Source organism: Pyrus communis, chromosome 15 (assembly GCF_041283825.1).
Source record: "Pyrus communis isolate YQ-2024b chromosome 15, ASM4128382v1, whole genome shotgun sequence".
Taxonomy (NCBI): domain Eukaryota; kingdom Viridiplantae; phylum Streptophyta; class Magnoliopsida; order Rosales; family Rosaceae; genus Pyrus; species Pyrus communis.
In genome coordinates this window covers 13,319,285-13,332,354 of record NC_142579.1, presented here as the reverse complement: position 1 = coordinate 13,332,354, position 13,070 = coordinate 13,319,285, and the positions used below count along the sequence as shown (strand labels likewise).

At 43.4% G+C, this 13,070-nt stretch overlaps 1 long non-coding RNA gene and 1 pseudogene across 1 annotated transcript; both read left to right on the top strand.

Annotated features, from left to right (window-relative positions):
- Positions 1-375: 375 nt before the first annotated feature.
- On the top strand, positions 376-1,228 carry LOC148690538 (uncharacterized). The gene is made up of 2 exons (XR_015956297.1): positions 376-457; positions 548-1,228. It is a non-coding gene; the product is annotated as an uncharacterized LOC148690538 (long non-coding RNA).
- Positions 1,229-3,840: 2,612 nt separating this feature from the next.
- On the top strand, positions 3,841-4,860 carry LOC148690537 (uncharacterized; annotated as a pseudogene).
- Positions 4,861-13,070: the final 8,210 nt, after the last annotated feature.

Sequence of the window (13,070 nt, the reverse complement as noted above, 5' to 3'; positions counted from 1 at the left end):
TGAAGTTGGTGAAGCGCCTTAAAAATTGGGCCTGGCTCTGCACCAATTTTCAGGACGAAAAATACTTTAAGTGAATTATATAATTATTATAGATTAATAATATTTCATTAATACTTCAATTCCGTTTATTAATTTATTTTAATACTTTATAATTAATATTGGCACTAATACGATTTGTTTCTTTTTAATAAAAAAGAGCCAAGGCCAACACAATAAATAGGTTGAAGAAGAAGCTTCTCCACCATTGCAGCTCCTGACGCTTTTCATATGGGATGGAGAAGCGATGTCGGGTAACCACATTTGTTCCAAAAAAAAGTTGTTAGTCTTACTATAAATTACACAACTAATAACTAATTTTTATTATTTTTTAATGTAGGCGAGGTCGAAGTTTTTGAAGATTGACATGTTCAAGAAAGTGTACGTACAGCCTGAGGATGAGTTCATAGAGGGGTTCCATGTAAGTTTTTGTAATTTTTAAATTTATAACTCTTATTCATTTTAAATAAATGTTATATAAATATTAATTAACTTGCTTTTATAATTATAGGCTACTATGGTGGATTGGAACCAGGTTGTCCTTGAGGAAATGGCTTTCCAGCTTCCATTTGACACCCCGATAGAGGAGGTGCCCCCTTCCCCCTCCTCCCCTAAGGATGCAGGTATCCCCATATCATGATGGACACCCTCGACCAGGGACTCGGTCCTAGGCCAGGGAAGGTGTATCGGGGTGGAAAAATCCCGCCATCATGAGATAGGAGCCATCTCTTCCACCTCTACCTCGGGACAAGTCGCATCATTGACGAAGAAAGTAGCAGAACTCGAGCATCAAATGGCGGTCCAACATAAGCACATTGCAACGCAATTTGCCCATATCGCCACCCAGGAAGCTCATATTATTGACCAAGAGTCTAAGATAACCCAGATCATCACAGGGCTTTAGCTGCCCGCTGCTACACCTCATCCTTCTACTTCAACATCCCAAGCCCCCGACCCAGCACAGCCGAACGCAAAAGTTGACTTTGATGACTTTTTATTGTAGTTTTTTTTTTCTTTTTAATTAAACATTCATACATTTAAAAAATTTCCCTCTAGTACATACATTTTCCATATTTATTTTAAATTAATATTCTTCTTTATCAATTAATGTTCTTAATTAAATTTAACCAAACAAAATTATTTTGTTTTGAAATTCAGATTATAAACAATTAAAAAAAAATGATTTGCGCAACGCAATAATTCGTCATCACTATTAACTAGAGTGATGTTAGAGTTAAATCTTACGATAAAGAAACATTTGTCCCTTAAAACTTTATGCAACAAATGATCTCTTCGTCGCTTTGTTCTTGCGGCACGAACCCTTTGTCCCTCTAATATTCATGCGACCAGTCCTGTTTCATCGCGAATATAGATATACGATGAATAATCTTCATCCCTATTCGTTTTACGCTACGACCTCGTTCTTCATTGCGTAAGAAACCTTTGTCCCTTAAAACTTTACATGACAAAGAATCTCTTCGTCGCTTCGGCCTTGCGCCACGAAACCCTTTGTCTCTCTAATCTTCATGCGACGAGTTTAGTTTCATCACACCCACAACTATATGCGACGAATTGTCTTCGCCCCTATTAATTTGAAGTGACGACATAATTTTTCATCGTGTATAACTGTTTGCGCGACGAAGTGTTTTCTTTTCGTCATGCAATACCTTTCTTTACGAGCCTTGCGCAGAATAAAGAAACCCCTCAAAAATTAAAGTTAGATAAAGAAAACCAACTTGGGGAGACGAAGTTTTCGTCATTTATAATTTTATGCGACAAATTTCTTATTTACGTGACGATTTCTTGTTTGTCGTAATAACTATTTTATGTAGTAGTGGATCCCATCATCTCATTCTAAACTAACACCATCTTATCCTCTTGCCAATTTTCTTTCTCATCGACTTCTCTTTGTTCCTTACTTATTTCCCGAAGAGTTTTCTCAATTTCAGGTTCAAACTCAAGTAGTACACAATTCGACGAACGCATTCTAAGCATTCACTTTCAAGAAACAATTAAAAAGAGTGAGAACGCACCAAAAGAATTTAAACAAAAAATAATAAAAATATCACAAAAGCAAATTAAATTAAACTCGATCCTCGACAACAGCGCCAAAAACTTTGCGTGATAATTGCAAGCGCACAATATCATTCAAGTAATATAGTAATAAGTAAGTGTTGTTCCAACAAGGATCGGATCAAACTAAATTTAAAATTACGATAGATTCAAATTAAAAATAAATAACATGAGAATTATTATGGCAAAACTAAATATGTGAAGGTCTAAATGCACTTAATAATAACAGATGGAATAACAAGTAAAAAGTGTATTAATTATGAAAGATTAATGTTGGAAACACTAGGACATCAGGTCCCTTTTCCTTAATCCCATCTAATCCCGTATTCATATTAACAATCAACGTCTGAATTAGAAAACAATTAAGTAAGATTACACTATAATCGTCAAAGTTTTTAGTCTGTGAATACATGTGGTAAGGTTATAATCAATATAACAGAAAATTTCTAAAATTGACCTTTGCATTGGATGTCATATTACATTTTTAAGGTAAAATATTATGTGTGAATGTAATTACATTACAATTATCCTTAAAATTAAAGAGTATTTGCGCCCATTTTTTCTTTTAATAAAGGGTATGATTGTAAACATCGAAATTTCGGTGAAATAAATGTTGACCAATAATTAAAATTTCAACGCTTACATGTCACATAAATTTTACACGTAGCAGGTGATTCAATGAAAAATCGAAATAAATTAGAAAAGTCATCAAATATGACATGTGTCAACACCTGGTAGAAATGATTTATATTATCTGAATATTATATTTAAAATTAGGCCTTGAAAAAGTCTATAAATAGAAGCCAATTTCATTCATTCCACTTCACCAATTCACATCACACCAAAATCTTGAAGCTTTGAAACTCTAAAACTCTCAAGCAAATCCCGAAGGATCAAGAAAGCCCTCTTCGTTCTTCGTCAAATCCTCCTTCAAGATCAAGCCCCGACAGCCCTTGAAGAAACTTCCCTCAACCTTCAAGATCAAGCCTGGACAGCCCTTAAAGAAAGCGTTCATCGTTCATCATCTGTTCATCCTAAGATCAAATCCCAATGGCTCTTTGGATCAACAACGTCCACAAATTCACACACCAATTCTTCAAGATCAAGCCCAAACGCCCTTCAAGATCCGTTCATCCTAAGATCAAACCTTGTCAAGTCTCGATGGCCCTTTGGATCAACAACATTAATAAATCCACACAACTGTTCATCCTTAGATCAAGCCCCGATGGCCCTTTGGATGAACAACTCATTCACAAATCTGCACCTTACAAAGATAGAATCAGAGGATCAAATTGTAAAAGAGATTGTAACCCCAAAATCAATACAAAATATTATTTTGTACACGTGTTCTTGTTTCAGGAAAATTCGTGTTTACAAATTTGGCACGCCTAGTGGGACTATCTCTACCTCTCATCTCTATCTTCAAATCCACAAAAAGCACAAATGATATCAAGAAAGGATCAAGTTGTTCCCGCAATCAAAGCGAAGAATAAGAACATCCTCGCCGCAAGTGGTGATATTTTGGGCATCACAACCTGAAGCAAGGCAATAGCTCTTTTTGCCGCGGCTTCCGGCCTTGCATTAACTCTATTGAAGGAACAAAAGTACCTAAGGCACGAGCCTGTGATCACCCTAGCCTCGCTAAGGGCGCCAAGAGAAGAGAGCCCGAGGAAATATTCAGAGTCCCTACTCTTTGATGCCAACTCGAGTGGCAACACAAACATGCAAGTCATGACCACCAGAGCAACTTCAATTGAGAAGTAGCTAGCTCAAATAAATGAAGCAATCACAAAACTCACACGAACTGTGGAGGAAAAAGACTTGCAAATCGTTGCACTCGTCAACCAACTAGATACGCAGCTCAACGTGAAAGTCGACCCAAAAGTTGGTCCATTAAAGAAAGAAGTCGATGAAGAAGAAGAGCCTCCAGGGGAGAAAGTCGAAGAGAAGCTGAGGCCAGACCAAGCAACGATGTTCATGGGATCTTTCTTTATCCAGCATCTACAGGAGATGATCGCAAGCACCATCAAAACGCAGTACGAAGGAAGTTCACATGACTCCGTACTATACTCAAAGCCCTACTCCAAGAAAATTGATGCTTTAAAGATGCCAAGGGGTTATCAGCCACCAAAATTCATGCAGTTTGATGGAAAGGGAAACCCAAAGCAACATGTCGCCCATTTCATTAAAACTTGCAACAATGCTGGGACAGAGGGAGACTACCTTATCAAACAGTTCGTGCGCTCGCTGAAAGGTAACGCTTTTGACTGTTACACTGACCTTGAGCCCGAGTCTATCAACAGTTAGGATCAGCTAGAAAGGGAATTCCTCAATCGCTTCTACAGCACTTGCTGCACTGTAAACATGTTAGAGCTGAGGAGTACGAAATAGTGGAAGGATGAACCTGTCGTTGACTACATCAATAGATGGCGTTCCTTAAGTCTAGATTGCAAAGATCGGCTTTCTGAAACCTACGCCATTGAGATATGCGTTCAAGGCATGCGATGGGGGTTACATTACATCCTTCAAGGCATAAAACCAAGAACATTTGAGGAGCTGGCAACTCGTTCCCATGACATGGAGCTGAGTATCGCCAATCATGGGAAGAAGGAACCAATCATTAACTTCCAGAAGGCTAAGGTGTTCGCCCTAAATGTAGACAAGACTGGGAAGAAGCCCGCCAAGGAAACTTTTACTATCAACACTACCCCTATCAAGACCTCCTACGAGCCCATCAAGATCTCCTCCTAGAGCAAAAGAAAAGGAGATAAAGAAAGGTAAGCCTTCTCGCACCCAAGACAAGTACAAAAACACCTTGAGGGAACTGGAGTAGAATACGTTCCCTTTTCCTGAGTCTGACATGGCTGGAATGCTAGATGACTTGCTGGAAAATAAGGTGATTGAGCTACCCAAATGCAAGGGCCCTAAAGAGATGAATCGCGTAAACCATCTTAGGTACTGCAAGTACCATCGTATTGTGAACCATCATGTTGGCAAGTGCTTCGTCCTCAAAGAACTCATCATGAAGCTAGCACAATAAAAGCAATTCGAGCTCGACCTTGCAGACGCAACTGCAACGCATATTACTACAATTGCGTTTAGATAGTTCGATCCCGTACCTCTCCAAGTAACACTTGACCGTTCCCGTCAATGCTCAAGTTGTACAACACCTTTTATACAACCATCACTGGGGGTAAGCGACCAAGATGCACATACCGATGATGCAGAAAGATGGACATTGGTGACCTACAAAAAGACAAGGAAGCCAAAACCACGAGCCATACAGCCAAATGTGGAACAAAGAGGAAATCACCACCGCCATAACAATAGGAAACCTAAAAGAAACATAATGACTGATAAGCTAACATATGTTGGGGAACCTATGAAGCAAGAGCCACGCATTCCCGTTTCTTTGCATGAGTATTTTCCGAATGACTTTTTCCAACAGTGCACTACTGTCGCCTATCACATGGTTAAAGTAGAAATGGAAGAGCCCTCAAAAGGCAAAGCTATCACCACTGAGGGAGAAAAGACCCATACAGGCAAAGAAGGTCTGCCAACATACTTTAGCATCGATGAAGTGCTACGATTGCCAAAGAAGATGTGAAGAGCACTAACAGTGGTCTTGGCAAGTCTTGACCACAAAGTGTAAGAAAGCAACGACGAAGGCCTGAAGCTTCGGCCACAAAAATGTGCCACATGTTGTGTTGCCCATGACGCAATCAACTTCACTGACGAAGACTTACTGCTGGGATCAAAGCCTCACAACCGTCATCTCTTCGTCTCGGGGTACGTAAGGGAGCACAAAGTCAACCGCATGCTTGTAGACGGTAGGTTGGCCATAAACATTGGATCAACTTGGCGTCTGCAAAGTGTGATTCGGCTTCGATGAATGGCTTAGTATCACCTTGGATCACCTTTACTCATTCCCAGTAGAATTTTAAGCATTGGTGGAGGATGGATGGCACTACTCCATTCCCGTGGATCCAAGGTCTTCCCAAGAGCAAGCTATAGGAAATTCTTGCATCAATCACGTGGAATATCGTGCTTGATTTGAGTTTACCAATGGTCATCTCCACTCAGATCATACCCATCGCCCTTTGTCCTCCTTGGTTAAAACCCTGGATCAGCAGACAGCTTAGGGACAGTTCATCCACCTTGATGCCGAATCACACTTTGCAGATCCACGGGCAAAGCAGCACCTAAAAAGCAGGAATGGCAAGCCATGCCCAAGAAGCAAGAAGGGCAAGCTGTGTCATCTTCAAGCAAAAACGATGACGAGCTTGCTAAACCTGCAACAACCAAAGGGAGTAGGACGCCTTCAAAAAGACCGAACAAACCCATATTCCTATACATCCCGATGTCAAGAAGAAAGAATGGTCAATCCCTGTTTGAAATTAGAGCAAGAAAAGCCAATACACAATGGTACAAGGATAATGTGAAGTTGCTTAAAACGAATGCGATTTTGCCTCTGACACAGCTAGGCGACGATAAGGTTGCAAGACTACCACAAGGCTTCATAAAAGCTCTGCCAAATGAGCTGGAATCGAGCTTTCTTCCAACCAAGAGGATCGAGGAAGGTTTTCATCCAAACGCCTACAAGTTCATGTCGAATGCTAGGTACGACTTTGCTTCCTCTTCGAATCCTGGAAAGAAGGTTTCAAATACTGTAAACGACAAAGAACATAACCTTACCAAGACTCAAAAGAAGTTGAAGGAGCATGGTTACAGAGTTGACAACAACAAAGCTGGACTTGGCTTCACACCAAACGAAGCCGGATGATTGTCACGAACATGATGCGAAGGGTTCAAGATAAGAATCCTTAATGTGCACACCTTCTTCTCTGTATTTGGTCGAACAGAGTCTACCAGCTTCCAAGATACTTCAGAAGACCACAACTTAATATGCATGAAGTTGACTTTTGCGGGAAAAGCAAGCGTCTTAGGACCAGTCAGTGGCACGTAAAGCTTCAACGTCGTTCCCCTATCTTGCGAATCTAAAACACTTAAAAAATACTATGACTGCAACAAAAAAAAATAAAAATCAGCCACAAAACTTGAGCAACACGGCAAAAAGGGCAGCTATAAGACGGTCCTTCAAAGCACGTTACAGTAGCAAAGAAACCAAAATGCCACGCAATCTCACTACGCAACCTCGCATTAATTACGCGAGCAATTTCTTGCACCGCACATCGACGTCACCACCAAGAGAAAATTGTGACCAAAATGCATTACACAGCAAAGCCCCACTGCAGTCTCTTATACAACACCACACGGCAGCGCACCACCGAGGGAAAACTATGATCAAAAGGCACTACACAGCAGAACCCCATTGCAGTCTCTTGCACAAACACTAGGCAACATAAATCACATATACACACAAATCCTGCTCACTCCGCCACCAACTACCACATCTCTGAATAGCTTCATGAGGATCTGTTGACTCTAAAAATTACAAAACCTACGTGGCGCGCAGGCCGAGCAACTAATAAGCTAACTACATCCTTCGGTCGAATGCAGGGCGTGCCAACTCGTCGGCCGAGCTTGGCTGAGGAGTAAAATTTGTTGATGTAGCTTTGAGCGCGTCGTTGACTTCTTTATCTTACGATTGCGACCGAGGAAGGAACACTCTCGGTCTTTGGGTTCTACAGCCTAAAGACAAGGCTACTAATTCTGCGGAGTTCACAAATCGTCGGAGCCCGATTCGGTCATTGTGATTATATTCGTAAGAGTATAAGCACGTCGAATCGAGACCAAACTATATGGGCACAGGTACTCAAACGTGATGTATGTCCTGATGGTGAATGTAGTTCGGCCGTCGGAATGCTGAACCCTGAAACTTACTTGCGAGTATCTAATCATAAAACCACTCGGCGTCCAGTACGCCGAGTAATACAATTCATAACACCTAACTATGCCGAGAAGGCTAGTAAGGTGACCTCTGCCAACAAAGGTTCGAAAACCCTTCTCGATCGAGACTTAGATAGATAACCGGTCGACCTCGACGGAGTGCTGTTTATCCAAACTGAAGGTGCTTCTCGGTCGGCTGATTCTACGGCAGCAGTGCTGTTTATCCAAACTAAAGGTGCACGCCGGGTGCTTCCACAGTGCTGTTTGTCCAAACTGAAGGTGTGTCGGCAGGAAAAGAAAGGGAAAAATCTCAAGGTGTTTGAGAGGTTTTGCGCAGGGCAATTGTATGCTGATTTGAAGGGGGCTTTCTGTTGCATGATTTCTTGTATTTATAGTACCCCATTCCTTGAAACCAATTCTGATTTGGATTGGGAGTCCTTGTCCTATTTCGACTCTAACTCGAACAAACCTACTCGCACTGGGATTCTGAATTTTCCTTCTTTTCGAGACTCCATTCCTTGCCGGTCGAGAATCCTCGACCTTTTCTATTCATCTGGACTACTTAGGATAGGATTTGGCCGACCCTGCCATCTGGCCCAGGATTTATTATTCGGCCCATAGTATTTGTCATCACCTTGGGCCGAGCACATCCTGCTGCTCGGCCCAAAAATAGTATTTTGGGCCCAAACAGGATCTCAACATCCTGCTCTACTTTCTCAAAATTAAGGATTCCTAGCATTACAACAAAAAATCCATCAGTGGGGTATAGTGATGAAGGAATGCAACTAGTCTGGTGGATCCAATCGCGGCCAAGTAATGCGTTATAGTCGGTCTTGGAATCAATAATAAAGAATGTCGTCATGTGTTGACGCCCGGCAATGCTCACTTCCAATGGGAGCACTCCTTTGGTCTGAGATTTGTCACCAACGAAGCTGCTCATAGTGATCCCTGACGAAATGAGTTCATTATCAAAACGGCGTAAAGCCTTCATGACGGATATTGGCATAATGTTGACTGTGGCTCCACAATCGACAAACACTTTAGAAATGGGAAATCCTTCGATGTGAGCCGTGCCATACAACAGCTTCAGGTGTTGGAGATTAACCGAGGGGGAGCGGGGAAACAGCTCGGCCAAAGCTGCCTTAAGGTTGTCCTCGCTTCGGTTTTCTCTGTCGTCGTCGTTTGCGACGAAGTCTACTTGTGTTGCTTCCTCGGCAACTACGTCCCCGTCCAAGAAATTCGACTGGTGGGCACTTGGCTGGAATTCAGCTGGTAGGACGTGGACCATGCTGATCTCCATATGTTCGAGGACCGAGGGGCCCATTGGATCGTGGTCGTCGTCTTCTGCAGAACTAACCATCGTAGCAGTCGACGGAACATCCTCGATCAAACTTTTGAGTTCCTTGGTAAGAACCAGTATCTGAGACGTGGGAACCAAATCGAGTGCGGGTGGGCTATTTTCCTCGACGATGTTGACTGCCGAAGACTTACGTTGGTCATTTGTTACACGGGCTCGTTCTTCATAGGCTATACGGGCGTTCCTCGTGTCTAGATATGTATCCAACCGTGCTATCCGTTTTTCCTCGTCGGCTGTGAGGCCGAAGAGCGATACACCCGAGAAAACTTCGAAATGATAGCGCAAATGCTGGAGGTCTTTAAGCGAAAAGGGTAATTCGGCGGCGTCGATGTCTGTATAGGGATTGACCTCAAAACCAAGAACCCGAGCCTCCCGTATATATTGGAACCTAGATTTAATTGCTGGGTCGGAAGTTTTCTGGATAATTTGCTCGGCATCAGGGCAAGTTAAAGCTAAGTCGAGAGCTTTCTGACATGCCTTTGGTAGTCCGTACAAGTCATTGGCGAAGTATTTCTTATGAAACTCTCGCATGTATTCCAGGGATTCATCGAGGAATAGAGGGTGTAAGTTGCGCTGTATTTTAATAAACGGCTCGCGCGATGGTAATGGAGAAAGTTTCCTTTCGGCCTCTTGTCTAAAGTACTCTAGACGAGCTCTCGTTTCCCCAGGCCAGAGAAGGATCTTAATACGTTTCTCAGATTCCTCAATGGTGGTTTCGAAATCGGTCGCTGCTACTTTCTTCCCTTCGGCTAACTCGGTCATGATAGTCGGGGTTGGCCGTTCGCTAATGTCTTCCACGGCCTTCTTTGGTTGCCACTGGTTGGCCGGGCTGGCCTGCGCTTCTCGTCGCCGAGCCATGCAATCTATCCGTTGACGACGACGTTTTTGGGATTTGGACAGCGCCGTATATAAGCCAGTCAGAGAATTGTAACTGTACCAGCGTTGATCTGATGTCCTGGGTGGTTTGAAAGTTTTGCGATCGGCTGGTGAGCCCGAACTATTGGTATTGCGCGAGTAATAATCCTCATTGTAGAAAGGTGCGTCGAAATCCAGACGCCGCCTGATCGAGGTCTGGTCTTTCGGCCGTACTTGTGGGCCGAGTCGATCAAACACTTGATGTCGTGGACCGTTACCAAGTCCCTTCGGTGATGTTACAGGGGCCGTGAGGGGTGTTGAAGATGTTTTCTTCCCAGGTTCAACTGGTGTTTTACAATGATCACATAAAACTTTTGATTCATGAGTTCCGTCGGGACTTGATCTCGTCATAGGCTCATCGACGGGTGGCCCTGATTGTTCCGCAGGTGGTGCATTTGAAAACAAATCAAGCTTTAGTCTTGTTCGACCATTCCGTTGATGGATATGCTGCACCGGGACGTATTCGGCCTTCCCTTTGTTTTTAGGAATATGAGCATCCACCATACCAATTGTTGTTGTAGGGAAGGGATTAACGTTGACCGCCATCTGCTTTTCAGGAAATTTCAACTTTCCTTTCTCGATCCAACTTTGAATTGTGTCTCGGAACACGACATAATTATTGGTTGCATGCTTATTAGAATTATGAAACTTGCAGTGTATCTTTCCCTTTAATTCATCGGCCTTAGGGATAGTATGTCTCGGCCGAAGCTTGATGATTTTTGCTGCCAATAATTGATCGAAAATTGCATCAGCTTTGGTGATATCAAAAGTGTATACTTTCGATGACTTACTCATTTCCTCAGTGGCCGAACGGGTTTTGGTGTCTTTGGAACTCACTTGTGCCAAAGCCTTGCAAACATAGGGTTTGTCTATTACTATCTCGGCCCCATCCACACTAGCATACTAAGGGTCTTCACTTTCGGCCGATGCATAGCTAACCGTGGGATTCTTATACAACGTTCCCCGGGATGGTGACTTTGATATCTTTTCTTCTCGGAGCAGATAATCATATTGTTCAACGTGTTGAGCAAGTTCGTACATATCTCGGATATTTGCCCCCAGGAACTTCTTTTTGTACTCCACGTCTAATCCGTTGAGGGCGATCCTGACGAATTCCACTTCGGGGAGTGGTACTTGGCACCAATTCCTGGCCAACTTAAACCTTGTTAGGTATTCCATTAGAGATTCGTCGGATGCTTGAGCCATCCTGGCCAACGATGATACGGACATCTCCATCCCTGGCCGATAGAATTGTTCATGGAACTTTTCGACCAACTCTTCCCAACTCTGCACGGAGTTGGGTGGAAGATTAATATACCAGGTGAAAGCTGAGCCTGTCAGTGAAAAGTTAAACAGCCGTAATTTGTAGAAGTCGCTATTGACGTCTCCACACTGCGTTGTGAACCGAGCCACATGTTCTAATGAGGATAAAGACGATTCCCCGGCGAAAAGGCTGAAATCAGGGATCTTAAATCCTCGTGGGTATTCAAACCTTTCTACATAAGCCGGGTATGGATGGATGAATTTTGGAAACTTCGGCCCTTTCTTCAGGGCCGAATCAATCATTCTCTGGACTTCGGTCATGTTCACGGAAGTGGCTTCTTCTCCCTAGCTTGGTCCCTCGGATCTACTTCCTGGTCCACCTCTTCTTTCTAAGGTGATTGGTTGCGGCCAGGCAGACCCTCTCTCGGCTGGTGTTGGCACATTCGTCGAAAGCTGCCGAGGTGGGCCGACCTGGCCATCTTCGAAGGCTTTGCTAACCAATAGTTCAAGCATTCTGGTCTGTGTATCGTTATTACTTCGTATTGCTTCTAGCAAATCATTCATCTTTTGACCAATCGACTGCTCGACCTGACGATATTGTTCATCCAGTCGTCTTCGAAGGAATGTCCTAGTTGGTGGATCGGAACCTTCCCCACCATCGTCGTCGCAATCTTCCACGATCCCTTCTACGAACATGCCCGCCGTTTGATTCGGGATCGCTGAGTTGTGAGGTTGTCCGCCGAGACAAATTTCATTTTCTCGACGTGTCACACTTGTGGCCTCGGGCGGCGCAACAATGTTGACTCTAAAAATTACAAAACCTACGTGGCGCGCAGGCCGAGCAACTAATAAGCTAACTACGTCATTCGGTCGAATGTGGGGCGTGCCAACTCGTCGGCCAAGCTTGGCCGAGGAGTAAAATTTGTTGATGTAGCTTTGAGCGCGTCGTTGACTTCTTTATCTTGCGATTGCGACCGAGGAAGGAACACTCTCGGTCTCTGGGTTCTACAGCCTGAAGACAAGGCTAATAATTCTACGGAGTTCACAAATCGTCGGAGCCCGATTCTGTCATTGTGATTATATTCGTAAGAGTATAAGCACGTCGAATCGAGACCAAACTATATGGGCACAGGTACTCAAACGTGATGTATGTCCTGATGGTGAACGTAGTTCGGCCGTCGGAATGCCGAACCCTGAAACTTACTTGCGAGCATCCAATCATAAAATCACTCGGCGTCCAGTACGTCGAGTAATGCAATTCGTAACACCTAACTATGCCGAGAAGGCTAGTAAGGTGACCTCTGCCAACAAAGGTTCGAAAACCCTTCTCGACCGAGACTTAGATAGATAACCGGTCGACCTCGACGTAGTGCTGTTTATCCAAACTGAAGGTGCTTCTCGGTCGGCTGATTCTACGGCAGCAGTGCTGTTTATCCAAACTGAAAGTGCACGCCGGGTGCTTCCACAGTGCTGTTTGTCCAAACTGAAGGTGTGTCGGGAGGAAAAGAAAGGGAAAAATCTCAAGGTGTTTGAGAGGTTTTGCGCAGGGCAATTGTATGCTGATTTGAAGGGGGCT